This window comes from Podarcis muralis, chromosome 1 (genome assembly GCF_964188315.1).
Source record: "Podarcis muralis chromosome 1, rPodMur119.hap1.1, whole genome shotgun sequence".
Lineage (NCBI taxonomy): Eukaryota > Metazoa > Chordata > Lepidosauria > Squamata > Lacertidae > Podarcis > Podarcis muralis.
The window spans coordinates 71,144,095-71,158,681 of record NC_135655.1 but is presented as its reverse complement, the minus strand read 5'-3'; the positions used below and the strand labels follow the sequence as shown (position 1 = coordinate 71,158,681).

General features: G+C 46.6%; 1 protein-coding gene across 8 annotated transcripts in view; it reads left to right on the top strand.

Annotated features, from left to right (window-relative positions):
- SOX6 (SRY-box transcription factor 6) overlaps positions 1-14,587 on the top strand; it is a 459,717-nt gene that overhangs the window by 24,229 nt on the left and 420,901 nt on the right. The window contains exon 4 of one of the 8 annotated variants that reach the window (XM_077930879.1): positions 41-225. The exons of 1 other annotated variant lie outside the window; for it this stretch is intronic. The gene's annotated coding sequence lies outside the window, so the exon portion shown is untranslated. Of the gene's footprint in view, positions 1-40; positions 226-6,746; positions 7,066-7,326; positions 7,521-7,551; positions 8,457-11,275; positions 11,376-14,587 lie in introns of those variants that run through there. 6 more of the 8 variants (XM_077930884.1, XM_077930887.1, XM_077930890.1 and 3 more) reach the window with 6 other exon arrangements.

Genomic DNA, 14,587 nt, shown 5'->3' with positions numbered 1-14,587 from the left:
TGACGTGTATATTTTTTTTCCTCCTCCCCCCCCCCTCCAGGAACAAAGGGAATGTGGAAATGAAAGAGAGAGGGGAGAGAGGCTGGCAGATGTGATGAGCTGCGGCGAAGGTGTATCCCGTTTGGCACTCCCCCTTCCTTCTCCCTCTCTCTCTCTCTCTCTCCTTGCTCTCTCTGCAGCCTCGGTGAATCACAGCCTTCCTCAGGCAGCCTGCCCTCTCGCACTGTAAGTACCCCCAGCCTGCTCTCCGTAGCAGCAGCACCGGCAGCATGCAAATCCCAGCCTCTCTCCATCTCCCCCCGCTTTGCCTTTGCGCTGCACGTGGAGCGCGAGAGGGGTCTTCCCAACCAACTGTCCCAGGCAAGGGAAGAAGAAGTAAAGATTCCACGTGCAACTTTTCTTTCGAGCTGTCTTTGGGCGTTGGGGTGGGGGGTGGGGGGGAGGACTCCAGCTGGCTTGCCAGGTTTCTGTTTTGTTTTGTTTTCCCTGGGGGAGGAAGTGTAGCGGGGTGTTATTGGCTGGTGGAATTTCAGGCTTTTGTTGTGGTCGATCCCTCTCAAGCGTTGTAGATGAACTCAAAAGTGCCACTTCCGCTCAAGGGACAATACCTCGCATCCTGTCAATAGCCGACTGGAGGGATGATTAGATTTTGTTGTCTTAGGCTGTGTGGATGCAGAGGGGATGCGTGTCCGGTGAGTTATATGGGGTTGGGGTCCTTCTGCTCCCACAGATGCAAATCGCCTTGGGGAGGGAGTTTTGCACTGTCTGGGGATTCAGAACAACTTCTGGGTCGGCCTGTAAGAGAACCATGTGCTCGCTTTTTGCCTGACGTAACTTTTTTTTTTTTTTGCCAATCGTGCGATTTTATTCCTAAATTGGTCCATTGAAAATCATTCTCTTTTAATTAATTAAAAAGTTGCTTTTCTTATTACTCTTTCTTCCTCGAGTTATTTTCCTCAGCCTGTAAAAAAGAGAAATAAAAAAGAGAGTAGACTTTACCCAGTGGGGTAAGTTTTCCACAAAACTTTACTGGCAGCTGAACCCCGTTGAGTTGCGCCCGGTCCTACTTAAGTTTACTCCGACATGTTAACCTGAGCTCAGTGGAAACTTGCTGCCCCTAATAAAACTGTTTAGGACTGCAGCCTTTCTTCCAAGCAAAGCATCCTTGCCCAGTTAGCCCTGCCAGCTTCAGCGGGATTTACTCTCAAGTAACGAGGGAGCGGTTAGGATCGTAGCCTCACGCCTTGTTGTGCTTTCATAGAATGAACGTGGTTTTAGATCATCCATGTGCTTCTAGACGGGGCACCGGAGATGTTACACACCTGGACTTGGGAGGCCTTAGGTTTTGGGGAGACTTGTCTGCGAGGCAGCGTGTTGAGGGTGGCAAGTGTGCCTCCCTCAGTTCTCCTGTGTGAGTCAGCAGTGTCAGGGAAGAGAGAGATTCTGCACCATTTGTAGAAAGTCTTGCGAGAACAGAACATCTCTCCCTTCCTAACCTTGATCTCAGGAAAGTTGAAGGTCCTGCACAAGTTTCTAGCGGCATAGGCGCTCCTAACTGTGTGCATAGGATTTGGGCCGCACGTGGTAGCAAGTCCGAATCTTGCTCGTCTCCTCTTCATCCGATTTAACAGCCCAGCACTAAGACTGTGGCTGGATGATCGGCATGAAATCGCCTGGTAGAGGCACTGGGGTTTTTAGTTTTTATTCTCCAAAGCCCTGCCGGGATTCCTTCAGCTTCCAGTAGGGGAAAGTCCCGTTCAGATCAAAAAGCCTTCTTCGGAGACCGGCATCCGATTCCTTAGCAGCTCGCAGTCACTTCTCTGGGATGACTTTTCCCCCCTCCTTAAGATGAGGCCGAATAACGGCAATATGGGACTTATTCCCATTGCGCAGTGTTTAGAGTAGGGCTCAGCCAGACTGGCGTGTTGAATTCTACCCTGAGGGCAGCGCAGTGCCGGGATACGTCCGTGTACCTCTTGATCTGTTTAATCCTGATTTCCGCACTTTGATATAACTAAAAGAATCGTCACCCCGGGGTTGCAAAACTTCCAAATGTCTCCCGCGGGCGAGTTTTGTTCTCCCTAAGTTTGGAAATATTTGTCGTGCGCTCTCCGCCTCCGGCGCTGCAAAAGATGCTCCCCAGTCGCCTGCATGGACATGAGTTTGGTTCCTGGTGCATCTCCCACCTGATGCTTCTTCCGTGCATTGATTGACACAACACGCCCGACAGGGCTCGATAATGCAGGCATCCGAGGGCAGAGCATCAGGCAGCAGCCGGCGTTCCCTCGCGCACATGCAAAGTGCGCATTTGGGCCGTTTTCTTATAGATCTCGCTGCAAAGAAAGGCTAGCCAGGTTGGAATCGGGGTGTTGGGGGGGACACTGCAGGTAAAATTAAGTCTCTTCTTAGACTTTGCGTATTTTGGGTGCAGGAGTAGGCAAGTTTACGAATCACACAAGTCTCTTCAACAGCTAGGGATTTGTTTTAGATCTTATCACTCGATGGGGGAAGAAATGTTGCTCCATATACATCTTAATAATTTGTGTGTCGATTTATTAACACAAGATTGGAAAAAGAATCTCAGACTTTATGGCAATTAAAATGTGGGTTTTTAAAAATGCACGAGGCTCCCTCGTGATAATGTATAAACTAAACTAGGAGAAATAAGTTTAGTGAAAACCGTGAAAGGCGCTAGGCGCAAACTTTGTTGGTAAGAAAACAGTTTGAATGAAAGGAAAGGAATAGTCAAAATTAGGATGTGTTGTAGATGTGCAGTTTAGGAAATTTTGAGGAAAAAAGCTGTCCAGAAGAACCGGATAAATTAAAACGCGGGAAGAGAAACAGGAATGCAGGTTAGCAAAGGACTGCCTTTTTAATTGGGGAGGAATATCAGAATTAAAATGTAAACAAGAACTAGAAAATTTCTAGCGATCCCGACTTTTTCAGAGCAACCCTTTATATGTCTACCCAGAAGCAAGTTCAATTGAATGTAAGTGGACTTACTCTAAGGTAAGTGTACATAGGGTTGCAAACTTAAAACTACTTATTCCTCCGAAGCGCGCATTTAAATGGGCCAGAATATCTTACGTGGTCTTGTTAGCGGATGAGAAAAGAAGAAACGCTTTCATTAAGTTTTGAAAGATCAATCTCCCCACGTGAATTTAAATGAAACCAGATTAGGGCAAGTTCGCTGTTTCGCTGTTCATCCCTAGGATTTGGGTGGCTGACTATATTGCGCCGAGCGCTCTGCCCAGGTAGGTGCTGGGATCCCAACCAAACCCGCCCATTTGGGGACTTCAGACACAGCAGTGATGCTCCATTCTTGGCCTTTTGGAAACGCGTGCAGCTATTTTGGAAACAGAAAAGTTCCCCCGTCTTGATCTGCGAAAGCAGTAGGTGGTGATGGGACCGGCCTGGCCCCCAAACACAAAGGCGGACCCACACAGCGCCTCTTTTGTTTTGGGGGCGCTGCCCCCCGCGCGCCCTCCGCCTCGCATCCCCTTGCGTCGAGGTGCGAAGAATATCAAAAGGGCGAGAGAGGCGCGCTAAGTTTTTCCACTGGTGGTTGCTCACATGATCCCGGCGCCTCCTGGCACTTTGAAAAGCCTCTTTCAAGGTTTGACTGCCCCACACACCTTTTTTTTAAAAAAAAAAAATCCTAAAAAGAAAATGATTGAGAGACTTTTCTCTTTCATGCAACATTAAACACCCGTACACCCCTCCCTCTTTTGGATTTATTCTCACAATCTCTTCACAGTTCTACTTCTCTTCCCCAGCCTCGGCTTCTAATTAACACTTCTAAGGAAGTGAAAGTTCCTCAAATGCCTCCCCCCGTTGGTTTTCGGGCGATGCACCCTCAGGAACAGCAAACCAGCAGTTCAGCTTGAACCCATAACTTAGGGTCCTGTTCTCTTGGCCCGCTTCGAGCTATGCGCCAGTGTTCCTTTGCGACCGCCCAGCACCCGCGTATCAATTCATGTTTATTACTCTGTTTATAATATCCCCTCTTTCCTCCATCGCGGAACCCAGGGCGGCGTACACGTGCTTCCCATGCGGTCTCCCATCCAGACGTTCGCCCTTTCTCGGTCCTGCTTGGCTTCAGCCCAGCGGGGGCCTCATGTGCCCTCGGAACACCTCGCAAGTCGCGATTCCGCCCACCGAAAGTCGAAGGGGCCACTTTGAGAGAGTTGAATTCAGCGGAGTTCTTCAGCTCGACCCAAAACTCTAAAAAAACACACCCCTCTTCCTCCTCCTAGTGAACTGCCGCCTTGCATCTCTAGCGCACCCCGAACCTATCCGTAGTTGATGTTAAGTAAGGGAATAGGAAGTAATACCGCAATCCTAGCTAACCGTGTCTACTCAGAAGCAAGTCCCGGGTAAGTTAGTTTAGGGTTAGTCCGAGTAAACTCTTTGGATTTCTGTGCGACCAAGTGCGAGTGCTGAAGACCGCAGCCTGCCACCTGACCTTGCCTTCTCGAGTTTCGAGTGACTTCTAGCAGCCTTCTGCTGTATGTACTTACTCCGGAGTAAGCCCCACTGTTGTCAATGGAACTTCTTCCAAAGTAAGAGTGCGAGAGAAACTTTGCAGCCAGCCTAAGTCTTCTTTTACAACTCTCTCCGCCACCTGAGCATCCTGAAGAGCATTCCCAGGAAGTCAGTCCGTAAAGCTCACTCTGCGACTCTGTGCAGAGTTACTAAGTTGTGAGACTCACCGAGGTTGGCGAGACTTATTTCTATGTAAGCCTGCGGGCGAGCGCTTCCCAGCGGGGTTTAGGATTGCAGGCCGCATTTCCTATATGAACCTTTGTGTCTTCCCTCCTCCTAATTTCTCTGCTGACCTCCCTCTTATTCCCGGCTCCTCTCCCCCTTTCTTCTGTTCTCGCACCCTCTACCTTGTCTTCCCCTAAAAGTTCCAGTACATAACGCGCGGGAAGGAAAAACCCTGCAGTCACTTCTCTTGGAAGGAAGGGTCCTCCCCGCCCCGCTCCCCCTTTTAACCCACTGGGCCACCCCCTTCCCCTCTCCAGTTTTCCATTAAGCCTTGCCTTACCGGTCAGTGTTAGTCGTGCAACCCAAGTAAGTACGTCTACAGGATCCCATTCTTAAGCACCATGGCTCGATAGATTCAGAAAATCATACCGTATCATAGCTTTTACGCACCTCCCTGCGAGTAAGCCCCATTGATTTCAGTCAAGGGAACAACGCAGCAACTCTTAAAGACATTTACTGAATGTCCAAATGAACTCAGCGGCACATCCAGGTAAGTTTATGTAGGAGGATCGGCGTGCAGTTGTGTTTAAAGTCAATGTGGGTTCCTTCCTATCCCAACCTAATAGCGCCCTCCTGTATACGTCTACTCAGAAGAAAGACTCATTTGCTTCAAGTAAGTAAGTGGGGCATAGGATTGAAGGCTAAACATCAGTTGCCTTGAAAGTAATTCCTATTGATTTCAACGGGACTTGCTTGCAAGTGAGCGTGGTTAGAATAGCACCGAAGTTTAAAAGCGCGCGCAGCATGACCTAAGTAAATCCCACTGAAATCAGCCGGAAGCTTCTGAGTAAATAAGCATAGGATCTGGCAGCGCGGCTGTAATCCTATATAGTGGGATTTACGTCTGCATAAATATTCTTAGGATGGAGGTTTAATTAACCCATCTGCACATAAGATCCAGATAAATTAGTGGAACTCAACGGAAGCAACCAGGAGGGCACGATGCAGCCAAAATTAAGCACTTGCTTAAAGCTCTCGTTTAAATGAATGTCCTTACTTTTGGCAGGATTCCCCCAGTTGCTTCCTTGACAGGAAGTTCTATTGAAATGAATGGGTATAACTTTACTGTAATTCTTCACACACGCGTTTGGCGGTGAGCGTCATTGACGGAACATAGCGGGGCTTACTTCGAAGTAAACACGCACAGAATGCTGTTGCGCGGCTGACAGTCCGACTGACACATTTGCCACGGGAGTCTTAAGTTCCCTTAAAACCAAAGCCCCCAAGAGGGTGGCTGCAGTCCTAGACACGCTCTTTTTTTTTTTTTTTTTTGGCCGGGGAGGGGGAGGTGAAGCGTCACTAAACGCTGAACATGTTTACTTGGAAGCAAATCTGATTAACTTCAGCGCGAACTATGTTCAGAGATGCGCGCTTAAGAATCTAGCAGCCCGGAAGGCTGCGGATTGTCCCGCTGTGCCCCAAAGTGTTTACTCCCAGGAAAGAGCGCGTAGGACTGCAGCCGTCTGCCAATCGCTCTGTGATGAGTGGCGACTGCGAAGGAAGGGGGAAGCGGGGGGGGGGTGGAGGATTGTGGCTAGGAGTGCGCGCGCGCGCCTGTTGTGGGGGGGGAGAGGGGAGAGGGAGGGAGAGAAAATGATATTTCACTTTCTCTTTTGTGCTCACTTTCTCCTGGGTCGTTCGGTTCCACGCTCCCCCCCCCCCCTTTACCGCTCCCTCCCTGCCTCCCGGCTGTGTGCTTGTTGGTGTGTGTTGTTGCCTCGTCTTGCCTTGCCGTCGGGGGTGGGGGTAAGAAGAGAGAAGCGGCGGCGGCGGCGATATAGCAGCCCTGCCTCCTTTCGCCTTCCTCCGATCAATGCCCCTGGCCACTCACTTTCTGATGTTGCACGACGGGAAATGCTTTGAATACTTACGACATGGCCGCTCACGTTGATTGCCAAGATTGACAGCAGTAAACCAGCGCCTTCGCTTGTATCAGGAGGGGAGAGAGAGAAAAAGAGAGAGAGGCGGGGGGAGCAGGGAGGGGGAAGCCGAGCCCAACAACAAACAATAATGAACCCGATTGTAACTAAATCTCCAGGCAACCCGTCAGCAAACTTCTCCTGACGATCTGGATCCTGCGCATCCGTGGCCCGAAGAAACGCAGCCAGCCAGTAGCTCAGTGAATTTATTCCTTTCGTTAGTATTTCTGCAGCTTGTTTATCCAGCCCTACAGACACTCATTCACCTTTTCCTTCCTTCCGTCCGGCTACGGCAGTTTGTTTGTTTATTGTTGTTATTGTTTTTTAAGGAAGGACCCCCAAGGCTTATAAAACGCCACACTGGATCTCGAAGGAGGTAACTAGGAAAAGCAAACCGGCGCAGCGCTCGTTGTGTTGCTGATACCTGTTGTGGACTTGGTCGTGTGTGGTGCGCAGCCTGGTTGGGCTGGTGGGGGGGGGGGGAGACGGCGGACGCGTTCCTTAGTCGTGTTTTGAAAAGGGGCTTCCACGTTTTGTATGTGTCGCTTTATACCAGAGAATACGGTATTGTTTCTCGCCCCCCCCTCTCCCCGCTGTCTTTTAAGGGCTTGCTGGTTGCAATTGACCAAAGCAGCAGCAGCATTAGCAGCAGCCGCAATAGCGGCGTCCGGAGGTAGATTGTGAAGTTAGGGAGATTTCTGAATGAATCCCCGGCGCGGCTGCTTAGTGCTGGACTTTTTGGGGAGGGCGGTGTTGGTGGCGGCGGCGCCGACTGGGATGGGATGGGAAGAGGCGAACTGGTGGAGAAAGTCCTTACGCTTCTGACCTGGGGTGAGTTGCTCTGGGGAGGATCCTGAGGCTGCGTAAAAAAGATCCCGCTTCTCTCTGAAATCACAACACTGCTGCTGCTGCTGCTGCTTCCCACCCCCTTTCCTTTCCGCCCTCCAAGTGGTGTGTCTATTTTAAAACGTAGTGACAGATCAGCGTTGTATTTTAAGATCACCCGCTGCCTGCGAACACATGGCGCTCTAGAGATACTGCGCGTAAGAGTGATACCAACAGAGGCAGGCGAGCGAGGAGAAATATAAAGCCCTTAAATCAATCTTTGGGAGCCTAAAGCTTCTGCCATTCCTCCGAAGTCCTCACCCTTGGAGATAGTAAGGATGAAGGAACAAGGGGGCTTTGCTAGCGCCTCTAATTTCTCTGTTAACTTTGTGGTGGTTAAACTTGCCGAGAAGTTCGCTGCTAGTGTGCTTATATATCTGTAGAACAGTTCCTTAAGAGAAAGGGGGGGGGGGGGAAGAGTATTATACCGCTAGGTGGTAATGCTGGATTTGACCACAGAGGGGCAGTGTATCGAGGATTTGCTGTTCCTGTGGCGCCTTATCTCTCCGCAGGCAGAGGCTGGGATAAAGTTATACTGAAAACTTTAAAATTGATATCACACCCTAATTTGTGTTCCACAGGGAGGGGGAGAGAGAGAAAAAAAGAGTGAGAGCCCAACAACACACAGGGCTCTGCTTACACCATGAGAAGGGGAGCTCTTGGCTGCATTGTGGGCTCGCCCAACATTCAGCTGGGGATTTCTTGCTGTGTCTTAGCTCTCGCCGGAGGTCATGCAAATCGACCTTAAAAGAATGCATAAGCCATAAATTAAAATAAACCCCGTAGCCACGGGCTGATTCATAAGTAGACAATACCTAACCTGGACAAAACGGCTTCCTTTGCGAGCTGGAAGAAAAGAATAGTGCCTAAAGTAAACGCAAAGTAAGTTCCCAGAACGTATTTTCTTTTGCATTACTGTCGTTGTTTTCTGTTGTTATTTCGCGCAACTTTAATCTCAGGGAAAACTGCCTTCAACCGCAGTTTTAAGCATACTTTGCAGAGATGGTAGGGAGGCAGCAAGGTGGTTTGGTTTGGTGGGAGCGCTAGTCCCCCCCCCCTTTTTCCCCCATAAGTGGTGCTTCTTGTTTGTCATTTTTGAAGAAGGATCTTATTTATTTATTTTTTAATTAAGATGGGTTTGATGTAATTTATTTTGAAGATCTTTCAATCTTCTATTGTAAATCTGGTTTGTCTCTTAAAAATTGCATGTCACTTAGCCAGGCATTGTGTGTGTGTGTGTGTGTGTGTGAGAGAGAGAGAGAGAGAGAGAGAGAGAGAGAGATCACCTGGTGCTTTTATTTTGCTTTACGTTGTATTGTTGAAATGTCGCCTTACAAATATTCCTAAAGTTATATATGAGAGAGGGCGTTTGGCAGGAGTTAAAAGTTCTCTGTTTGATCCAGTAGTAAAACAGGTGTGTGTGTCGTATGTATGGGACAGAGTACAAGAAGGTGTGTGTGTATAAATGTATACAACATGACACTGTACCACGCACACATACAACTTGCACGAGTGTATATAACGGGCTTTTTGTTGCTGTGAGATCTAAGTCTTCCAGCTCTCCCCCGCCACCCCCGCCACCTTTGGGAGCGCCTTGGAGCCGCTTTGCAGCCGGGGTTCCTTGTGTGCGCGCGCGTCTGAGGAGCAGAGCAGGGCCTTGGGGTCAATCAGAGGCGCAGATCATATTGATTTGATTGCCGCCACCTCTGCTTTGCGGAGGACTCGTTTCCCGGGTGTGTTTTTTTCTTAAGGACGGCGAGAAGGAAGAGGTGGCAAATGTGAAAAGGCAATTGAGCGTTGTTGTGTCTGTGTGTCAGGGTGATCTCGCCGGGGCTTGGGAGCCTGCGGTCAGGAGATTAGCTACGTCCTCCTGGGTGTTCCCCCAAAAACACAGACAGGGAAACTTTCCGAGATAAACAAGCGTATCTGCGCCTGTTGTTATGCAGATAAAGGAGACAGGTTGCATGTGGGTTTCTTTTTTTAAATAGCCCATCGTAGTAGGGTGAGCAGCTTTGAACCTAATTTTAATTTGAAAGGGGAGAGGAACGTACATTTAAAACATATTTTCATTTTTAAAATGACGGTGTGATTGAAACTGGTGGGCATCTCGGTCTAAAGTGACTTTTTACTTTTTGAAAAACCCTGTAGCTGGGTGGGTTTGACTGTGGTTGGGTGGGCAGGTGGTAGTGTTGTAGAAACTGCTTTGAGATTGCAGCTAGATTGCACTTGTTATACTGACTCCCTTGTGTGGGCTCATTGCATCAAACCGCTCTGCCACAAAGCAAATCGTTTTTAAGATGGACACAAAATTTGTCCTGCAACGCGAACCTCTGTCTAAAACGTTTGGAAGCCCTGTGCAAGATGATGTATCTTAAGACTCTTCTCCCTCGCTTTTTGGCATCCGATTTCTGTATGTATGATACCTCCCTTTTATAATTAGTAACCGTATCTCGAAGTTAATCTTTTTTAAAAAATTAAAAATAAATCTGATCCTCTCCTCCAATGTATTTTTAGGGAGGTACATATTTGAATGAAAATAATTAGGTTACTTGGATTACGTTTGCAGCTTGAAGTAGCTTGACACCTGGCAGAGAAGTGCTTAAGCGTTTTCTTTAAACTCTGCCTCCTTCTCCATAACTGCGTTTCTTATAATACATTCTTGTGTTAAGTGAGAAAGGCTGTTTGTAAAACAATCCCCTGGCTAGTCCCAGTGTTGGGTGAAGCTGATCCTGTAATGGCATTTTGTTTTGAACAGTTGCTGTAGTTGAAGTTCCCTCATAAGGTAAGGTGGCACTGGCTCTCTGAAAGGAGGTCCAAATGCCACATTTATAATTAGACTGCCAATTCAGCACATTGTATCCATTGCTATACAGGGATATACTTGCTGTGTCTGGCCTCTCTCAATAGCCTGTATTCAGAATTAGCCAATTCAACTACTTCAACTTCGGCATCAAATTTAGAATAGGCAATGAGAGAACGGGAGGGGGGCTGAGAGAGAAAGCAAACAATAACTCTGCAATCTCTCCCCTCAGCTGGCCATGAAAGGCCAAAGAATATAAGGAGAGCAATTCATAACAATTGTATTGGGGAATCCATACATCAAATACAATAAGTTTGGCGAGAGGAGTTTATTTTTCCCTTTTTAAAGAAAAAAGTTATTTGGGAGGAGGGAACTAAAATCAGCCAGTGTGGATTCAGGGGGGAAAAAAGTTCCTAGCATATATTTCTTTCTTTTAAAAAAAATGGCCAAAGGATATAGGACAATGACACCTGTGCTTGCAACTGAACACAGGTCCCTGGGAAAACTGGCAGGAAACGTCTTTAGCCCCTCCTGAGGACTATAAGAAGAAACTTTGCTTGCAGCCAGCAGCTCTCCCGCCCCCTGTGCAGTCAGTCACAAGGAGCAGAGCTTCAGGCAAGCCGTGGTTGCAGCTCCTGCAGCCGCCGCCGCCTCCTCCTGCTCGGCAGAGGGGCAGTTCAACGCTCTTCGGCGGAGAGCGGAGGGAATAGGCTGTCGGGGAGGGAGAAGGAAGAAGGTCATTTGCATTCTCAGGCCCTTCCTCTCAATCAACGACCTTCTAATTCCCGAGGAAGGAAGGCGCTGGCTGCCTTTAGGGTTAGCTGGCGATCCTCGCGCACGCGGCGGCGGGGGGGGGGAGGGGAAGGGTGCTTCGCCGGCCGAACTTCTTCAAACTTAACACCCCCCCCAGCTCTGCTCTGTTGGAAGCGACCGCTGAGGAGGGATACAGAGGCGGCCAAGTGCGCCGTCGGCGGCGGCAGGGTCCGCAGGGAAAGTGGGAGGTGAGGCGTCCGCAGGGGGTTTGGTGGTTTGTCTCCAAAGTTTCCCCACAGATGGCGCGGCGGCTCCGGCTCGGTGGGGGCGAGTGGCAGCCGCGGGCCAGCAGCGAAGAACACGCGCCGCAGCGCCTCTGCCTTGCAACACCCCTCGCCACAGCGGCGGGACTGGGCTGGGGGGCGGGGGAGCCGCCGCCGCCGCCGGCCACGCTTTATCTTCCTTTCAGTGCTGCTTCTCCAGGCAGGCTTGGCTGCAGAGTTTGCCTGGGCCTCGCTCCTTCCCCCTTGGCTTGCGCCAGGAGTGCCGCAACTCGTTTACACTGGATTAGCCCCACTGATCTTAATGCGACTGCTCTGGGACAAATGAGTTGTGCGACTGCTGCCTCCCGCCACTGGTGTCCCATGTAAACATGTCCCCCGCGCTGAACAGTGCAGACGTTGGCATTATTGCACCGCAAATAGGCTTGTATGTGTGCTTATCCATCTCTCTTATCTCACACACACCTCCACTCCAAACTCCACATACACACGCACACTTCAGGAATGTGTTAGCTATGCAGTATATTCCAGGAGTATATTGTCTCTTTGTGTAGTACTATATGGCTATTTGATTGCGATTTCAATTATTTATGTTTGTACACTATGTTGCGTGATATCTTCTGAGAAGAGCAGTGTGGAAATGCCTTAAAATTCTCCTCTTTCCTAAACACATACTGGAAGTTGGACATTTGATAGAATGTTATTTGATAATATGATGTGGGTGTATATTTTGGTCACATAAGAGTGTAACAGTTTAGGTGAATGGAATGAATATTTCCATAGGGTGCTATGTCGCCAGCTATGAAGTTTGATTGACTAGGTTCAGGGAATGAGAATAAGGATTCTGCTACAGCTATACTTTATAGATTGGCCTTATCAGAGGAAAACCCATACTGAATTCATTTTTATTACCAAGTAGGTTAAGATTTGTCTTAATAGTGTATGTATATGTTTCAATCTATATCAGTTCAGTGTTTGTGGGCGTTGCATACATATGTACACAATCCAATGTTCAAAACTATATAGCCTTCAAATAAGGGCAAGCTTTAAAAAATAATTGAAGATAGTTGTATGATGTGAATATGTTGCAGTGCTTCATACTAAGGTATTAACCCAAAACAAAGGTCAGTTTTTGTGGCTTGGGCATGTCTATCTCCTATAGTTAGTCCATTTCTGACATTTTTACCAAATATGTTTTAAAGAGGAAAATAACGGTGTTAAGTTCAGGGTAACCTCTTTCTGTGGGGGTTGGAGAATCAATGAATGTGTAGGAAAAGCTGGAAAAGTGATGGAGATCAGGCCTTCGTACATGAGTAGAAATAACTGTTTTGCTTCTGGTGGACATAAAAAAAGTTTCTTCAGTGAAAACCTTATTATATTTGCCAAGCACTTTAATCACCCTAGGAAATACCTCTTTATAAAGCATATCAAGGTAGCTAGCTTTTTATGTGAAATATCTGAAAAATAATTCAATGTTTAATCCCATCCCCAATTCATAGTGTGACTGCACTGGGTGTGTATCTCTTGGCAGATAGAAAATTCAGTGTGTGTCTGTCTGTCTGTCTGTATGTATGTATGCCTGTATGTAAGCCAATTCACAGTCAATTCTGTACAGAGCTGTTTTTAATGCTAGCTAATAACAGTATTAGATTGTCATTGTAAGGTAGATTCCAATTAGTGGTGCTTCCCACCATGAAAACAGAGACTTAAGTTTTTAGAGTAGCACTAGATTGATGAGATGTGAATTACAGTACTAATTCACCTGTAGTTTATTTCAAGAGTGGAATGCCCAGAAACAAACCTCTTCAGCATATTGTCTATTTTTCTTTTTCTCGCCTTTCCCCCAGCTATAATAGGTTGCAACTATATAGTAAGTATGAAGCTCTTGGCCAGCTCCTAAATAGGTATTTAAATTTTGTTGTTGTTGTTACATAGAAATATTCTCTATACCTTTATATTCTCTATACCTCTATAAACTGAGGCAAATGAATAATTCATCCCCGCCCCCAATTTCTTGTGCCTGCTTTTGGACACATCTTTTAGGTGATGTTACAGTTTGTCTAGTCTTTAGCATGCCCTGTTCTGAAAACGTGTAGAAGTTATGTGGTATCCATCAGTACTACATTGAGAATCGGGGTGTTATTTCCGTCACCTGTGCAGTTCATTCCTGTGCATGCTTACTAAGAAGTAAGCGCCACTTAAATTGTAGTGTTATTCGGAAATAAACTGAATTCAATGGGACTTGAATGCGTATGCATACTTAGGATTGAGGTGCCAAGTTATATAGAGGAGGTGAGTTCATTATGTATATTTGCCAGACCAGAAATCCACTGATTTTAAAACCGTGATGATATTGCAATTTTGATAAATTATCCCTTTCATTATAATTTTGCTTGGTCTAGAATTAGCCTGTTTTGGACATTGCCATAATAGATAATCGTGCCAATTTCTGGTTTGTAGCTATCTTAGAAAGTCATGAGTTATTTGACACTGATGAAACTGCTACACATACCCATCAGATATTCAAGTATTCAGTGAAGTTTTAAATAATTCTCTTTCAATTAGTATAACAGGAACTTGAAAAATGGATTTCTGTTAAAGAAACAAGAGTCGGTACATAGTGATTTCTTCCCTCCCCCTTGCATACTTGACAATTCTTCTATCAGTTTTAGCCATGCATGCATTTTTAAATAAAGAATAACCTCTTCACAGTTTAAAACTGTTTAGAAGTACTTATTTAATAAGAAAAAAGTCAATTAGAAAATGTGGTTGTTTGGTTATTTGTAATATAAATGAATGCTTTTTTATGTTTCTGAATACAAGTGAAACACGCTATCAGGTTACTGTGATTAGGAGTATCATGCAAAGCACAGATTACCTACAACTAGTTGATTTACAGGTATGTCAGATCTACCACAGTGATGTAAACCTGTATCATTGTGTAAAAAGAATGTTAGAAACAGGAGTAGACATATTTGCATATTTTTATTATTATTAAATATTCGGTAGAATTTGTTAAAGGCATTAACAAGCAGCAATACCGGAATTATTGTCTTTGTATGCTGTGTTTATATTTTTTTCAAAACTGCCTTGTTCGTACAACAGTTTTTACTGTATGGCATTCCAACAATCATAATAACTAATAGTTTTCTTCTGTTGTATACAGATTGTACCTGTTG